Source organism: Amphiprion ocellaris, chromosome 1, assembly GCF_022539595.1.
Source record: "Amphiprion ocellaris isolate individual 3 ecotype Okinawa chromosome 1, ASM2253959v1, whole genome shotgun sequence".
NCBI classification, from domain to species: Eukaryota; Metazoa; Chordata; class Actinopteri; family Pomacentridae; genus Amphiprion; species Amphiprion ocellaris.
This window is the reverse complement of record NC_072766.1, coordinates 12,316,363-12,332,889: the sequence shown is the minus strand read 5'-3', so window position 1 is coordinate 12,332,889 and position 16,527 is coordinate 12,316,363.

Genomic DNA, 16,527 nt, shown 5'->3' with positions numbered 1-16,527 from the left:
GTTACCAGCATTTAAGAAGAGAAAGCTGGGATTAACCCCAGCAATAACACTGACCATCACCCATTAAAACTGTAATCATGCGTAAAATGACACTGATAGAATTTTTTTCTCGGCGACTGAGAAAAGAGAACGAAAAAGGAATGATATGTCCCGAAACAGGATTTAATGAACAGAAAGTTAATTCAGTCACTTTCAAAATATGGTACAGTGCCGAATCCTCCTCGGTAAATTACAAATTCTCCATGTTCATCACGGCAAACGTAGGGTACATCAGGCCCAACACGCACATACACACATCTCACCTATACTGCAAACTGCAGACACACATACACCAACACATATTCTGCTCTGCAATATAATATCAGGTTTATCTAGTTGCTGGGAATAGTTAAATCCTTCACAGGGGAAGCACTCTGTTGGTAGGATTACCTCAGTATTCGCCCACCGTTTCTCTCCTTATTATCACATTTTTTTTCTCAACAGGCGAGTTTAAGGCCAGTGTTTTAATGTTCAGCTCTATTCAATCCCCAGCTTTTACACTGGATATAATATTTATTTTGGTTAATCACTTAAGTATCATGCTGAGCTCAATATCTTCAGTAGTTGGTAACAGGATTATGCGTATGATGGGTGAAAGTCGGGGCACAAACATACTTTTATATATACTGCATGAAAGTTTCCAAAGTAAATTTTCACTTTAAAACACCCTTGGCTGATGGCTGTAGTCTGTCAATTTTCAGCAGCTCTCTCTGGCATACATTGAAAACATCTTTTGTACTTGGACTTGAAAATGAAGTGCTTTTTTTCTTCCTTTAAAGCATTACAAGGATCTCACTGAATATAGAGTGTCAGAAAAGACACAAGAAAAAAGATTAATGTACATCTTAGCTGTGCCTGTTTTTCTGAGCTTCTTTTTTTTTTATTACCTTTTTCCACAGCTTGGGTTCCCTCCTGCTTGGTTCACTTAAGAGTGGACTCTATACCCGCTGTTTTAAAGGTTCATTTTGAACTTATAACCAAGGCTGACACCTGAGGAACCCGGCCTTTGATTGATTGTTGAGACCATTGATCTAATTTTGAACCCTTTGAATTTTTCCTCTGCATCCTTTCATTTTTTTTTGCGAGGAGTGGAATAAAACTAATTTCCTCGTGCCTCATGCAGGGCTTCACTCTCCAAGGTGGGAAAACAGAGTGCATAAATAAATAAATAAACCCAAGAAACAGGTCTTTCACAGTGGCAGGGAGATTTTTATAGACTGGATCAATTAAATTTGTCTTATTTGGAACGATGGGACTCCGTAACTCAATAAGAGGTAATGTGGTTGAAAATGCCTCTTACTGTGCGGCCATTAGGTGAGAGAATGCTACCGTGGGAGTTTTAACATGCAGGGATTACAGGCGCATAAGACTGGTCTGAGCCAATTAGAATCAAGAGCAGCCTAGAAAGCAGAGATGTGGGTGGGCATCGTGGGCTACTGAGTCCTGCTGTGAGGGCGAGTGGGGTAGACGCAAAGAGAGAGACGACTTCACAGCCAGGGCTTGATAGAAACAAGCAGTGTATCAGAAAGGAGAGCAGAGACTCTGGCTTTTACCTTTAACGTAACAGCACAAGCCACAAGTTACAAGCAGCTTTACTGCACAGTTATGGAGGATTTTCTTCTTATAGCATTAATACTGTACAGATATTATTTTGGACCGAGATACATTTCATACTTGGCTTAGATCGATTAAAATACTGGAAATTTCTGATTCATTTCAAACATGATGTGCAGTCCTATTCATTAACAAAAGGTTTTATGAAAGCAGCTGTTTTACACCCACACAATTTCGAGCATGTTGAGCAAATAATGAAAAATAATAATGAATCTGTAAGTAATTTGCTTGATTGTTTACATATTAGCACAGATTTGTAAAAATGTTGCCCTTCTGAGCACGTCGATGGCGATCATTATGGATTCACAGTGGTGAATACGGCTAAATAAAGAATACATTTGTCAGATAGCGACTTTTTTTTTTAACCCATCTGTTTCATAGTCAAAGACACTTCAACATGTAGCCACGAGAAGCTTTGGGTCTAACCACCAACCATTAAATTATTTGAATGACCTGCTCTACCACCTAGGGTTAATATACATTGCATCCATACTTATGCACCCCATTGACATTGATGGCCTAAATTTCTACTGTATTTTGCCAATTGCCTCTCAAGTAGTGTACATATGCAAATGTATGCAGTAACTTACACCGAGATTGTGTGTAAAGACCACTGACTCTATGCAAAGATGGATGTACCCTTTCTTCAGTGCATTATCCGTTTTAATGACAACTGTGTTGAGTTTAAAGAAAAGGCAATCAAGTCAGAGCATTTTTTCCCCTCTTAAGCAGAATGATAGCGAAGTGCAGCCAGACCACTATGTACGACGGAATGGACTGGCTAAGCGAGACTAAACTATCAACTAAACCAAAAATTTGACAAAGAGATGGAGCTGCTTGGGCTATTCAAATGTCTGTAGGCCATGGACTTTCCTATGATGGTGACCTGGTGTCACTCAAAGTAGCCATGCTCTTAATGTATAACTTTAATACAATTTAGATAGGTGAATTATTGAAAAATCCCCATCTGTTCAGTTGCAGTTCTTTTTCTAGATTATGAACATGTTTATTTCTGCTGTAAAATTGGGCATTTTATCATAGGTGTCTCTTGGGATTGACTTGTTTTTGGAGCCAGCCTCATGTGGCCATTTGAGGAACTGTCAGTTTTGGCACTTGTGATTCGGCTTCATTTTGTTAGCCCTGGAGATTGCTGCATTGAATACTGACAGAAAGGTTGTGCATTTAGCCATATTCTAGTAAAACTGTGAGCGGTATGTACATTACATGTGGATATTAAGGAGAAAATTGATTATGCTGCAGGAAAGATTTGAGACGTTTATACTGTCAAACTTCTGTGAAAAAATAGCTAACTCTAAAAATCCATTAATATCAACATAATTTAAGCTGGCCTCAACTTATGCTCTGTAAGGCTCTGGGAGCTACTTTTTAAATCACCGTTCATGCCTTAAGGAGGTAAGAATTTAATGCCTGAATGATTGAAGTCCATTTTGTGATTTTTATCTATTAAGTAAGACTATCTCCCTCCATTGTTTTCATTTACATAAATGGGTATCAAAAATGCTGGAAAACATAACTCATAAACTTCAACCTTTAAATTCTATTTTCTCAACAGCCAAACAGTCATTCCTTTGGTGTGTGTGTACATGTGTGTGTGTGCGTGTGTGTGAGCATGAAACACTTCCTATCAGTGAACTCAGATGTGTCACTTTCTATGTCGGGGAAGGATGGAAACACAGAGTGCCTCAGGACATTGTAACAAACTCCCTTGTGCCACCAGCCCCCCCGACACAATTACCCACTCATGTCTAATTGGCATTTGAGGCTTCGCTGCTTGATCGACCATGGCCACATCAGCATGAAGTGGCAGGGCAGAGCTTGCCAAACTGTGACTTAACTGGTATCACGCTTTGTTACTCTTGTAGCTACTTACATAATTTGTTGATGTAAATTTACTGTGCCTAATTAACATCGTCAGCCTCTCATTTAATCTGAACAGACGTGGGATGTGCTCGGTCCCTGGCGCTACTGTCCGTTTTGCTGATTTCTCAGCAGCAGCAACAGCGCACGGGCCTGTCTGTGGGCTGCGGTGCTGGAGTCTCTGTGGCTTGGCTGAACAAACCCCATTACTCAGTACATGCACAACTTAGCCTTGACATGTGGAGTTGAGAGGAGGTGAGTGGGCATGCAACAAACTTTCCAAAAGTGTGCTGAATTAAACAATTAAGTTAATCTCCGTTGCCAGTTGATTTGAGCACTTAGCTCGAGAATGGTTTACAGAATGGCACAGAGACACAAATCTGACTGACAGGCGTTGCTGTGGTGAAGAGCTTTGTGATATTTGAGATGACTGCGCCACAGACAAATAATCATACTCTCAATCAGAGTCCCCCTTTCTCTACTTTATGGTGTCTGCAATGCTTAATGGCCTGTTTCTATAGAAATGCCTCTGGATGCCTGTGCAGCGATCATTATCCAACCAGATCTCCTGTGTTAATAAATGACAAGCGTCTAGAATATTGATTTGTTAACCTTCATAGTGGTGCCATCCAATGCAGAGTGCGGAATTATATGAATTTAACAAACCTAGGAGAATATGTGGAGTGTGTACTTGGAGTGTGTGTTTGTCTACATGTAAGAACTGATCCTAAGTTGTGAGCTGAAACACTGAACTACTTTTATTGCTATTTCAGACTTTCACTGCTGTTTCAGACCTAGTCAGGGCAGAGACATCAACCTTTACCATCTACAATAGTTGCTATTGTAATTTTGTGGTGGATGCCCATTGATTGGGTTTTATAGAGAGCAGTTGATGCTTAAACAAGAGCTGCAGCTGGGCAGAACTGGCCTGATATGTACCGAGCCACCCACTCATTCAGCCAGTCAGGATATTAGATCAGACTGGTGGTGGTTTGTGATGGTGGTGGGGTCAGTGAGCATCTCATTCGCATACCTCCCACCCCGCTCCCTCCCGTCGCTGCTCACCCATTTGCTTCTCCACCGCACTGCAGGGTAATCAGGACAGCGACACTTTATGAGAGTGGGGACGACAAAAGGATTTGCACAGAAAGCTTGACAGAGGAATGTATCTCATTTGCCTCCAGAGTTTGACTGCAGAAGCACTAAAGTTGAAAGAAATTAAGTTTGAGTACATTAAATTTAACCTAATTGTTTACATTCATTTGCATTAGATGGTCCAGATGCTGATTCACTCATTATTTAGATTTTTTTTCATTTGCTTTGTTGTGAGCATTGCAGAGAAATCTAATCTGTCTGATACCCATTTCATGCTTGTTATTATTTCAAATGATAATTTCTGTTTTTACTAAGTCATACCAGTTCGTGATTCATATGAAAATAACTATTTCACAACCCCAAAGACAGGGAAACTCTCTGCATTTCTCTCTAAATATGGACATTGCCATTTTGCGTGTGTGCAGCTTATTGCTAAGTAAAGGTTAAGAATATGTGTTGGGACATTGGTGGCAATCTGGAAGAGTAAGTCTGAAATTAGAGGTGAAAGTATTAAAATATTGATAATACCTCTCTGTGTCCATTGCTAGCCCATTAATTATTCATTCTACCTTGAAGGTAGCATGCAAGATGACCCCTTTTCATTCAGGCCTCAGCCTGCTAACTCCTCCTCTCATAAGTTGTGATTCTATGTGACTCCACTGACATTTTGCTTCAGTTCAGCTGCTATTATGACATGGTTTAGTTTGCTTCTGTTTAAATGTATGTAGATCAAAGTATATATGTGTCTGTGAACATCAGAGTCTAGGGATGGGACTCAAGAATCAAGCTATCAAATTGTCCAGTCCATTGGAGTCATTTACCTCCAAGCCTCTCAGTTCATTTTATTGATGCTGGTATGTTTTTTTTCTGACAGCTGCACATTGTAAAACAGTTTCAAATTCATGTGTCTTTGTCCTCTGGAAACTTGCAACAAGGAGTCATAGTAGAGTAGAAGAAATGGTGTGACACATGTCTACATTTCACAGAGAAAGATGACAGCACTAGTTGGAATGTCCGCAAAATTAGAATTTCAAGTAAAGGTGGAAACACCAGCATGAGGCTGAAACATCTTTCAAGGCAACATGAGCCTAAATTCCAGGAATGCCTTGCATTTGACACTTGAGTGCCACTGCACCCGAACCAAGCAACATGTCTGTTACTGAGGGCAAATATCCCTTGTTTTAATAACATTAGCACCACACAGGCAGGCTTAGCGGATTTTTTCTTGAATGTAGAAAACCTAAATACAAAATTTTGAAAAAAATCTCATTTCATCCATTTTAGATGATGACTGACAGACTGTTACTACCGCCAACTGTGTTCAGGCTCAGTTACAATGAAACAGTTACACTGATGCTGAAAACCTGTGCAGGGGTTCTTCTTTCTACATGGAAAACTGATCAGAAATCAATAAGAATCAGTACAAGATGAGAAGAATTATTAATGACAGTGGATTAAAAAAAATCAATTACATTCCTGAAGAATTTCCAATACTGTTTTTTATATGAATATATGTAATAGAATGAATTCTTACATTATTAGAAGGTTTTATTAGTATTCCAGGTACAGTTTGTTCACTTCGTAAAGCATATACATATTTATTTTCACCCCACCTGTTGAAAGGACAAACCCCAGATATGCAAGTTTTATTTAATTTCAATATTCATAATCATGATGTGTTCACAAAGATCTGACTTATTTATTTATTTATTTTTAAACCATTCAGTACACCAGCACTGTTTTATTTAACAGTGTCTCCTGCCGTTTGACTTTAATTTGTATTGGCTGAGCTGGGGTTCTTTTTAAGTTAAAATCCATAGTGGGATACGTACACACGGATTCATGTTGACTTATCTGTACACATAGAATTATTTCAGATATCCAGCAAGTCTCCCAAATGATTCATATTTCATAGGGGGCATATTTGCCGGTGCTTTTTTGAAGATCTCTGCAGGGCTTCTGTGCAGACTTTGGTCAGTAATAAATAGGAATTCCCCTGAGGGTGAGGCTCATAGGTGCTGTTTATGTTGACCAATGAAACCACAGCCTGGAAACCGGAGGAGTAGCGCTTTTGGGATTGAAGCAGGTGGGTTCTGGGCTTCAAAGACCAAAAGATAATCTTGTGAAAAAATCTAAAGCCAGGCTCTAAAATGTGCTGAACATCTACGAGCTTCTGCTCACAAAGACACAAGGCTCATCATGTGGTTTGAGACAGCCCAGGAATGCTTTGATGCTGCTGATCTCCTAACTTTTGTTAGTTTATTTGACTGAGTTTTTATGTATAATATGTATTCCAAATGCCAACTCTTCTTTAAAGAACTTAAAGGAAATCCTGAAGAAATAACATTGGAGTTGAGGGCTTGTGCTAAAGCATCAGTTGATTCAAGGGCTCAGCTGCAAAGTCGTCCATAACACAGAGGGAGAAGTGCCAGGTCAATCGCTAGATAAATTGGAGCAAAATGGTATCACGTAAGCACAGTAGATTTTTTTCAGTCCAGGTTGTATCTTTTTTTAATTTTTCTGAACAGAATGATAATGTAGCAACATCGACAGGCTAATTCTGTTACTTTTTAAAAGTGTCTGCAAAGCAACTTTTCATAAGAAGGACCTAAATTAGACATTTTGACACTGATGTCAGATATGTAGCACAAATATTAGGCAGTCAGTGTATTTAATGTGTGATACATTATGCAAATTTACATGTATTTTGAATAAATAAAGCATATTGTTTGAGTTTTTCTTGCTTAAGGACTCTGTTGCCTTTGGTAATACAGCAAACATAAGTACTGTCTATATAGTCTTGAACTTTGCAAATGTGTAGGTAAGATTTGTTTGATTTGCTCCACCACTGAAAGGCTGCCTTCCTGAGAAAGGTGACTAACAAATATGTTGAAAATTATTTCAAAATGTTTTTTGGCAGAGAGGTAAAAAGCAGCAGAAGGTGTCGTGTGAGTCATATTTATCTAGAGACACTCAAAAAAGCACTTGTGTGAGACTTTGTATGGTCATCCTGACATCCAGCTCCACTCTTCTCCACTCACCATTTCTAATCCTCTCTCTTTTTGCAGCCTTAAGATGAACATGCTACATTTGTCAAGCTTATTGGAATTGAAGCTGCAGACATTCAATTTTTATCACGTACAAGGTAAAGATTGAGAGGGGGCCTGAAAATTTAGAAGTACATTTATGCTCACTTCCAGTATTTTCACATCTATCTGCAAGGCCAGTAATATTTGAAAAAAAAAAAAAAATCAGCAATATAAGTTTTCTTTCTGAGAATTTTGAAGATTTTCTGTGACACATTTAATTATATAAAACCTTTAGTTGCTTTATATGCATTAGAGATTGAAACCTCCTTATAAATCTCTGCAGGGTCAGCAACGAGGAGGACACATTTACATAGTTGTCAAGCGGATTTCGGCTAGAAAATGCTCTGGTTATATGATTATAAGACTGAATATAGGCTGATTAAGGGAAATGTTTTTTAAATATTCAATATTTTCATTTAGGAGCTCTAATGTAACCTGTGTTTGCTCAATGTGTATACTTTCTGTGATGGACAGCAGTCTGCGCTTGTTGACAGTATGAATAATTTGCCTCTCCTTTGTGTGTCCAAGCAACATCTTTCTTTGCTTTAAAGTGGACTATCTTAAGTGGTCTTCAAATGGGAACAGGATCACAACAAATAGATGCAAAGTAATGGAGGAAATGGCCTCCAAGGTTCCATCTTAGTTTATAAATCAGGTTTTTGTGTGGAGTGATTGTGTTCCTTTTGCCTGCAGAGGGTGATGTTGTCCTGGACATGAGCTCATGTCCTGTGTTTTAGGCAGCAGTACACTCACTACCTGCACCGCTTTCCCCTGCATGTCTGCCTAATGTTTTTGTACGCAAGTCTAAAGCATTTTATTATATTATGCAAACCTTAGTGTCTTGGTAATTTGATGCTGTTTTCTCTGTCAGCTGCTCTTTTCTCTAAGTTCACATATTCAGCAACATAGTAACATGCTGTGGATCTATCTGTGCTCATCTTACTGTATTGTTCTGGATACAGTGTGAACTGCACATGTTAATTTTGCTCTGCAGCCTCATAGACAAATTATAGTCTCAAATCGAATGTAGTTTTATAATTTACCAGAACATTAAACTGAGCTTTAAAAAAAAAAAAAGGAGGGGACTTAACAGATTCCATTTGATATAAAATTCTGCAGGTAAAAAGCCACTCAGCAGAGTATTGTGTGAAAACAGTCCATAAATATGAGAAATAGTTGAGGTTGAAGAATAGGCTACGGAGGTGGGAGATGAGATAGCGGTGGTTCAGATGGCCCCCCTCCTGGTGCCGGCCGTCAGAAGGAACGAAGTAGCCATTTTGTGGCGAGTGCGGTGGTGCGGTAGAGATGAGATGGTTAACACCCTTCTGCAGTATAGCCACCCTCCTTTCTCTCCCTCTAATTTTCTCTCTCTCCCTCTTTCTTTTCCTTGCTCTTCGCTCAGTCGACTATGAAGACACTTCATCTTCCCTGACAGTATGACCACTGCTGCATGTTCTGATGCGTTCAGCATACCTTCATTGCATCATAAATAAATCAGAGAAATGACTTTTTCTTTCTCTTTCTCTCACATGTTCCTTTATCTCTCTCTCTACTACGCCTGTTATCTCGAGGAGTCGCTGGAAAACGGGAAATGGTGTGCCGGTGGATTTCCTGTGCGCCTTCCCTCTTTCACTCGTCTTACCGCATGTGCAGGATCATCACCCTCCAATCCCCTTTTACATTATCTCAAAGGGAAGAAATAATTTTTACTCCATAATGATATTCAGTTCTTGTTATGACAGTATCTGCTTTAATTTTAATTTAAATGTCATGGATGTGATGGGTTTTCTTAATTAATGTGTGCACAGAAGATCCAAAATACAAACTTGTATAATAGGGACAAAAGTAGCATCATTTTTCTCCTTCTTGAAAACAGGGTTTGGGGGTTGCATTGTGACATAGGGGCTATACAAATAAACTTGACGTGCTTTGTTATTTGTTGCAAAAGTGAAAAAAACACACACCAACCGGCGAGCACATGTGAACATTTGTGGGGCTGCAGATTACATGAGCAGGCGGGGTAGGGATGGGTGGATGGAGGAGAAGGGGGATGTGGAGAAAGATTGTCAAGAACCACTCCCTTCCCTTCCTCCCCCCACTTCTGACTCCCAGTTACCCAGTCCCTCCACCCCTTCCTGTAATCTCCACTCCTCCACGGGTAGTCTCAAACCTTGTGTTCGTCCACCACCAACCAATTACCTGGCAACCCTGCCCTTATCCCCAGCACAGGCGTGATGCTGCTGCATGATGGGGTTTTTGTATATTGAATTCCATCTCCTGGTGAGATAAAGGGTGTAGGAACAGGGCTCTGCCGCTGTGCTAGATAAGTGTTTCTCACAAACCGTTCCTCACTGCTTCTTCTGACACTGATTGTGGAGAAAAGAGACATTGGGGATGGCAGGGGGGAAAAGGCATGGGGGTGGAGGGTTGTTGCAGTGAGATGGGACCCAATTTCAGTATGATTTTCCTCTTGTTTTTAATTTGTTACAAAGCAGCTCACAGAGTGAAGTTGGATCCAGCTCCTAAACCTTTTCCCGTTTCATACTTGTAAAGTCTACGTGTCACTATTGAGATCAATATTCAAATAGCAAGAGAATATTTTCTCTGGCACCTCTTCTTCTCATTGTAGACTTACCAAACACCAGATATTACTCTGCGGATCGATAGTTTATCTTCATTTAGGATGGCTGTTCAATCTGCAGAGGTGACAGTTATGGGTTGAGCAGCTCTGTGGAGTATCAGCTTTTATTCAGCTTCATCCCTTCCCTCTCAGTCCTATTTGTAAGCTGTCCTGAGAAGTGTCCCTTGGTACCTGTGGCCTGAGCCAGGCCCATCTATCTGTCTTTGTCTGGCCCACTGCAGGGAACCACACACTCATTGGTTGTCCTGGGGAACAATGTAAGTGATGGACCACCATTCATACATCAAACCTGCAAGGCGTTTGACAGTGCAGGACAGAAACATTGAAAATAATGACCAGAGCAATATGTATCAGAGGTTAAAAATAGAGTGCTGCAGAGAAGTGCTGGCAAAGTTGAAGCTGAGAGCTTTTCTGTGTGACCCGCCCAACCCCGGCCCTCCCACTGTTTTAGAGGTTAATGGAAGCTGCCTTGAGCGCGGAGGAAAAGATGTTTCCAGTTAGCGAGAATGAGTGATATTCAACTACTTGGACACTAATATGCTTCAATTGAATTTCTCCCTTTGTCAGAGGGGAGTCTGTCCTGCCATGGACCCTCCCTCACAGCTGTGCCCTTGCCTCTCTCCGCTCAACCAGCACTGAGCCAAGCCCCAAAGGTCAAGTGTGAGGGGTCAAGTTTAACCTGAAACCAGACAGAGGGAGGGGGAGCGGAGAAGGGCCAGGGTCAGTACTGTGCTCAGCACCCGTCTACATGTTTGTTTTTATCAGTGTATGGATTTATCTGCAGTAAACTGTATGTTTGTGGTTTTGTATATTCGTGGAGTTTGGTTTTCTGTGGTTGTCCAGGTGCAATAACAGCCGCACATGTTCAGATAATTTACCGTGCTAAATAAGTCTGATTATGTTTTAAAATCTGTATCTACTGCAGTCCTCTTCTGTAGCTTTATGCATTGCATGCAGAAAGCAAAATCTGACACATTGATTACCTGAGACGTATCTGAGATATATTTTTATCCTACTTTTGAAATGCAGTCTGTCTCATCTATGTGTGGACACAGTGTATCTGAATGCATAGAACTAGATCTGAGTAGGGCCTGTGTACAAGGCTATCCTGTTGCTTAGACATGTTAGAAACTTAATGGAGAGTTTGTATTGCTCTGCTGTTTTACTTTTGTAAATTGCTTGTGGATCTTGAATCCATTCGTGTACACAAACATCTGTATATCTCCCTCACTCACTTTCTCTTAGATGCACACACTCACAGCGTGAGTCAGCCCACACCTGGAACAGATAAAGGGTCTTTCATGTTTGCATGGCTATCCTGAGGTCAGTGAGTGCTGGTGTTGAGAGCTAGTTTTACTAGGAGTGAGTGGAGCCGGAGAAGAAATGAAAAGAAACCAGGTGTTGCAGAGTTAAGGCACTTTTATTAGTTGCAATTCCTTCCTTGATTCCTTCTTCCACCACTATAGAGATAGCCCCTTGGCATCATACCATGCCCATCTATTGCATAGTTGTCTTTTGAGTGAGAAGATAGATGGTTGTCTGTGTGTTGCCTTTTGAATTATCAACACTACGGTACATAAGTCTATATTTTTGTCGAGCTGCTGTTTCAATTTTGTTTCGGGTATTTATGAGAGAATGCACGCTTTTTGTTGGATCCTCTGCCGAGTATTAACATCGTCTCTGTTAACCTCTATCCTCAAGGCTTTTGTCTTGTCAGTAATTTTGATACAATGCAGACAATCATAACTCATGCTACTGGGCTCCAAACTCTCTTACACTCAAAAACATGAATAAAGAAAAAACACAAGTATCAAAATATATATACAGAAAGCATCACACAGAGCTTCAACATCATCTGATCTGTTACAAATTTAGAAGTTTAGCTACTCCACTCTCTGCTTTCTTATGTGTTGATTTTGTTTTTGTTTATTTTTTTAACTGATTTTTATCATAAGCATATTGCTAAAATGTTTGATCTTTACATGATATTCTTACTTTTTTGTTAAGCACCATTACTCCTGAGCGTATGCTTTGTATATTTCACTATTGCAATTAAACTTGCCTAAATTATTAACAAGTTAAAAATGGAACAGTTCTGTTAGCAGTCTGCAGCAAAGTTACTGAGATGTCTTTGTTTTAAAACCAGTCACGGAGTTATGTCACGTGTTATCCTTCCATTTCTTTTACACTTACAGTGTTTCTTGCTCCTCTGCCAGTAGTAAAGCTAAAATGCCATATAAATAGGCTTAGAAAATGGTTCTTATAGACCTGCTTTCCTTTGAATGCCACAGCAGTAGGTGTATACGTTTTGTTTTGTGCTGGTGGAAACCTGTGTTTACATGATTGTGTGAGTGCATGCTTTAATGTGTGTAATTGAAATGACTGAATGGGGCTCCTCATGTCCAGTTTCTCACAGCAGTCTGTGGAAGAGTGTGAGAGTATGCCGTGACACCCATATCCCTGTAAAGTTTCCGGTGCAGGTGTAATTCCCAGTAAAACGCCCTATAATTTACTGCCCTTTAGGAGCACACCGTCTCAGGGTGTGAAAATCGATAGGATGGCGGAGAGGGATTGGGCACGGTGTCTATGCTCAGCCACACTATGGCAGCAGTTAGGGTAATTCTGTAATGGCAGGGGATGAGGTTCAACCTATCTAACGCTCTATCTGAAGCAGATAAATGTTTTACAACACCATCGTTTAACCCTTCCTACCCACTCCACCCTGCCCCCAACTCCTCTGAAGGCTCTACCCAGGGACCGCCCTTAGAGCTGAGGTGCACACTGTGGTGATGGTGGTAGTATTTTACCGTACATATCGGTGTGTACGGGGTTCACCCCCTCGCCTCCCTGGGTGTACATTCCAACTCTTAATGCTCTATAACCTTGTAAAGATAGCCTGAGGCGTTTTAGCATATAGCCCATCTTCAAAACCCCCTAGTTGTTTCAGAGGGAAGCCATGTGGAAAACATGCACTGAATCTTACAAGATGCTGCATGTATAATGTAGCATAGAGCAGATCATATAAACCACTGAATAAGATAGCCCTCATTCGGTGCACCTCTAAGCATGCAGAGTGGGTAATTGTGCTCTAAACCAATGAGTCTGATAAGCGTGATAATAGAGGACGTGGGGTAGCGAGGAAGCAGTGGGATGATGGAGGATAACTCCAGGTATCAATCAGAATGGAGCACTATTGCCTACACTTCTAATAAAAGGAGGAGTGAAGCCTTTGTGTGAATGAGAGCCAGAGTGAGTGTGATGGGGAGGAAATGGCTGAAGAGGGAGATCCCATGCGGACTTACAGCCCGGTCTGCATGACGTGTCTCAGCTTCAGCAGGGACACGCAATTCATTCTGTCAGAACGGCGCAGAGAGATCTCATTGTGGCTGCCTGGATTGGCACCAACAGCAATCACTTGTTTCTGATTTATTAGATAGCCACGGAAATTAATTTTGTTCCAAAATGCATGGTCGGAAATTAGATGGTGAAATTGTGTGAAAGAATCAGTGATTGTTTTCCCCCCTCTGCTATCCCTCCGGAGGCACTGATAACTGCTGATCTCTGTGACACCATTAATGAAAAACTTATTCAGATTCAGGAAGAAAAAAAAGAAAAACTGTCTTCAGCAATGTTGTAATTAACTTGGCTATCTCTCCAACCCTTAACGTGATTTGAAACACCCATTAACATTCCCCCAAAAGCTGGCCGCATCACTCAGGTCATGGCTAGCTGCGGACCTTAGGAAGTTCTGCTCTTCATTCTGCTTCCTGTTCACATGTCTGAAGATCCGGTGCTTCATGGAGGAAAAAGTGATACACAGAGTTGGATTAGCTTTCTGGAGTTGTTTGATATCACTCATACTGTCACATTACTAATCTTTCTTTTCAAATTCTTTTTGATGATGTCGATATATAGCAGTATCTAAAAACAGTCTAGATAATTTTACTGTAACTACAGCAACATGGGGATGCACAGGATGTCCTGATTGCCCTTTTGTGTTTTGAGGATAGTTGCTCACATTAATTCATACTTATACTAAGCTCATAGATGGTCTCAAATCATGATCTGCAACAGTGTGTCAACTCAACTTCACCTTTTTCCAAAGCTGTGCAAAATGAGCCAAGTTTCCATGAAGTTAAAATGGAAACCAAATAGATTATGATAGTGCTGTTAGTGTTTAGTTAGCTTAAGGGGGACATATTTCTTGTGCGTATGTATGCATATTCAAGGCTAGTCATCTCAGCTCTTTAAATTATTTACTTCAGTGATTTTGCAGATAAACATTGCTATATGTTGTTCTATTTCTTCAATAGCCTAAATTCTATGATAATGTGTTTTTGGTGCTTCGCCCAAAGGGGTGAAAGGTCAAGTATATTTTCCCTCCTCAATATCCCAAAGGCAATGAATGCAGAAAACAGACTATCTGTCCTCCTTACCATCAGCGAGCTGAGAATACCAGAATTCATAGTCACCTGTCTCTTTAGTACTTTGGAGGGTTTAAATGAATATAAAAGGCCAGTCAAGCTTTTTAGTTTGGACCACTTAGCTGTGAAAACAGTTGCAGATGGCCATAAACATGTAACACACGCAGCCACACAAAACTTACAGCCTCACACAACTATAAATTCACATTAATCCCTGCTGGATATTTGATAATTCACTCTTATTCCCCCGTGACTCTCTCTGATGCTCCATTCCCACCATTTTCTCCTCCACAAAGGGTCTTCCACCATTTTCTCAGGATTGAATGCAAATTGGTTAAAACACTGATCAGAACTTATTACAAAATGGAGCCTTGCTTAGAGAAAAGAAATGGTGCATCACTATAAGTGTATGGATGGGAGGGGCTGGGGTTGCCTGAACGTGGGCGGGGTGAATGGGGCTACTGGGGGTCTATGTGTGTGTGTGTGTGTGTGTGTGTGTGTGTGTGTGTGTGTGTGTGTGTGTGTGTGTGTGTGTGTGTGTGTGTGTGTGTGGAGGGAGGGTACTATGGCAGGGATGAGAAAATTAGATTTATTTTTTTGATGGGGTGAAGAGAGAGGGAGGATGGAGAGCAGTTGCGGGGTTCAGTAATGACACCTCACTGTATTTTATATATGTGCAGATGGAAGAAAATTAAAATGTTTTCTCAATAGGTTTTCTCAATGCATTTTCGTCCCGTTTTTATGCGAGTGTGCGTATTTCTGTCTGTACCTCTCTGTCCGTCTGCACTTAACCCCTCCTTCTGCTTTTTTTCCCTTTTTTGCTGGCATATCCCCAAGGTTATATCATGTCTGGACATCTAATCAGGCCAAGCTGAATATGTTGTGCCCCTCATCCCCAAACCCTATACTGTTTATTCTATACCTGCCATTACATATTCAAGTCTTTGTCCAGTCTCTACTGCAAAACCCCGCTGTGATAAATGAACACGACCTTGGAAAATAGAAAGGTTGAAGAACAATGATCCCACTTTTTATGAATTCATTTTCTCCTATGTAGCCTGTGTTCGGCAGGTACAGGGGTAACGTGTATCTTACCCTTGCGCGTGTCTAATATAGGTTTGCATTTGAGCATTTGAAATTTATTGAAGTGAAATTGAGGCGCAGGCTACATATGTGAGCCATTATGGGTAATTTGGGCAGTTAAGTCTCTTGTCCCTTGACCTAAAGGTATTATTTCTGCACCTTGTCAGTAACAATAAAAAAGACTAGCTCCCTTCTGAGTGTCGCTTCTTCGGTTTGATTTTCAGTCGCTTTGCATCCGTGCATCTGTTTGGGTTTGTGGCTTCTTTAAAACACTGCTTTGGAAGTGTAAAATAATAGATTTTCTGGTAAATTTGGCACAAGTCACGACAAGTTGAGTAATCTGAATCCTTCTAAATTTGCCATTTTATTATTTCCGAAGATGTGGACAGTAGCACAGTAGATTGAGATGATGTTATTGACCTTTTGGTGACGGGAGCTCTCTCTCTCCAGCCTCTTCCCTCACAGAGGACAGCAGTTCCTCTTCCCAGCCAGTAGATGGTGTGCCTCGTTCAGGTTTTCTCGGTTCCTGCTCACTGAACCTTGCTTGCTCACCCGTGACTTGTGAAAGCGCTCTGGGGTAGGCCTCCCTAACCTATCATCCTGCACCACCCTCAACATCCCTCTGAGCACCCCTTCCATCTCTGCCATCTCCCCCATCTCCCCC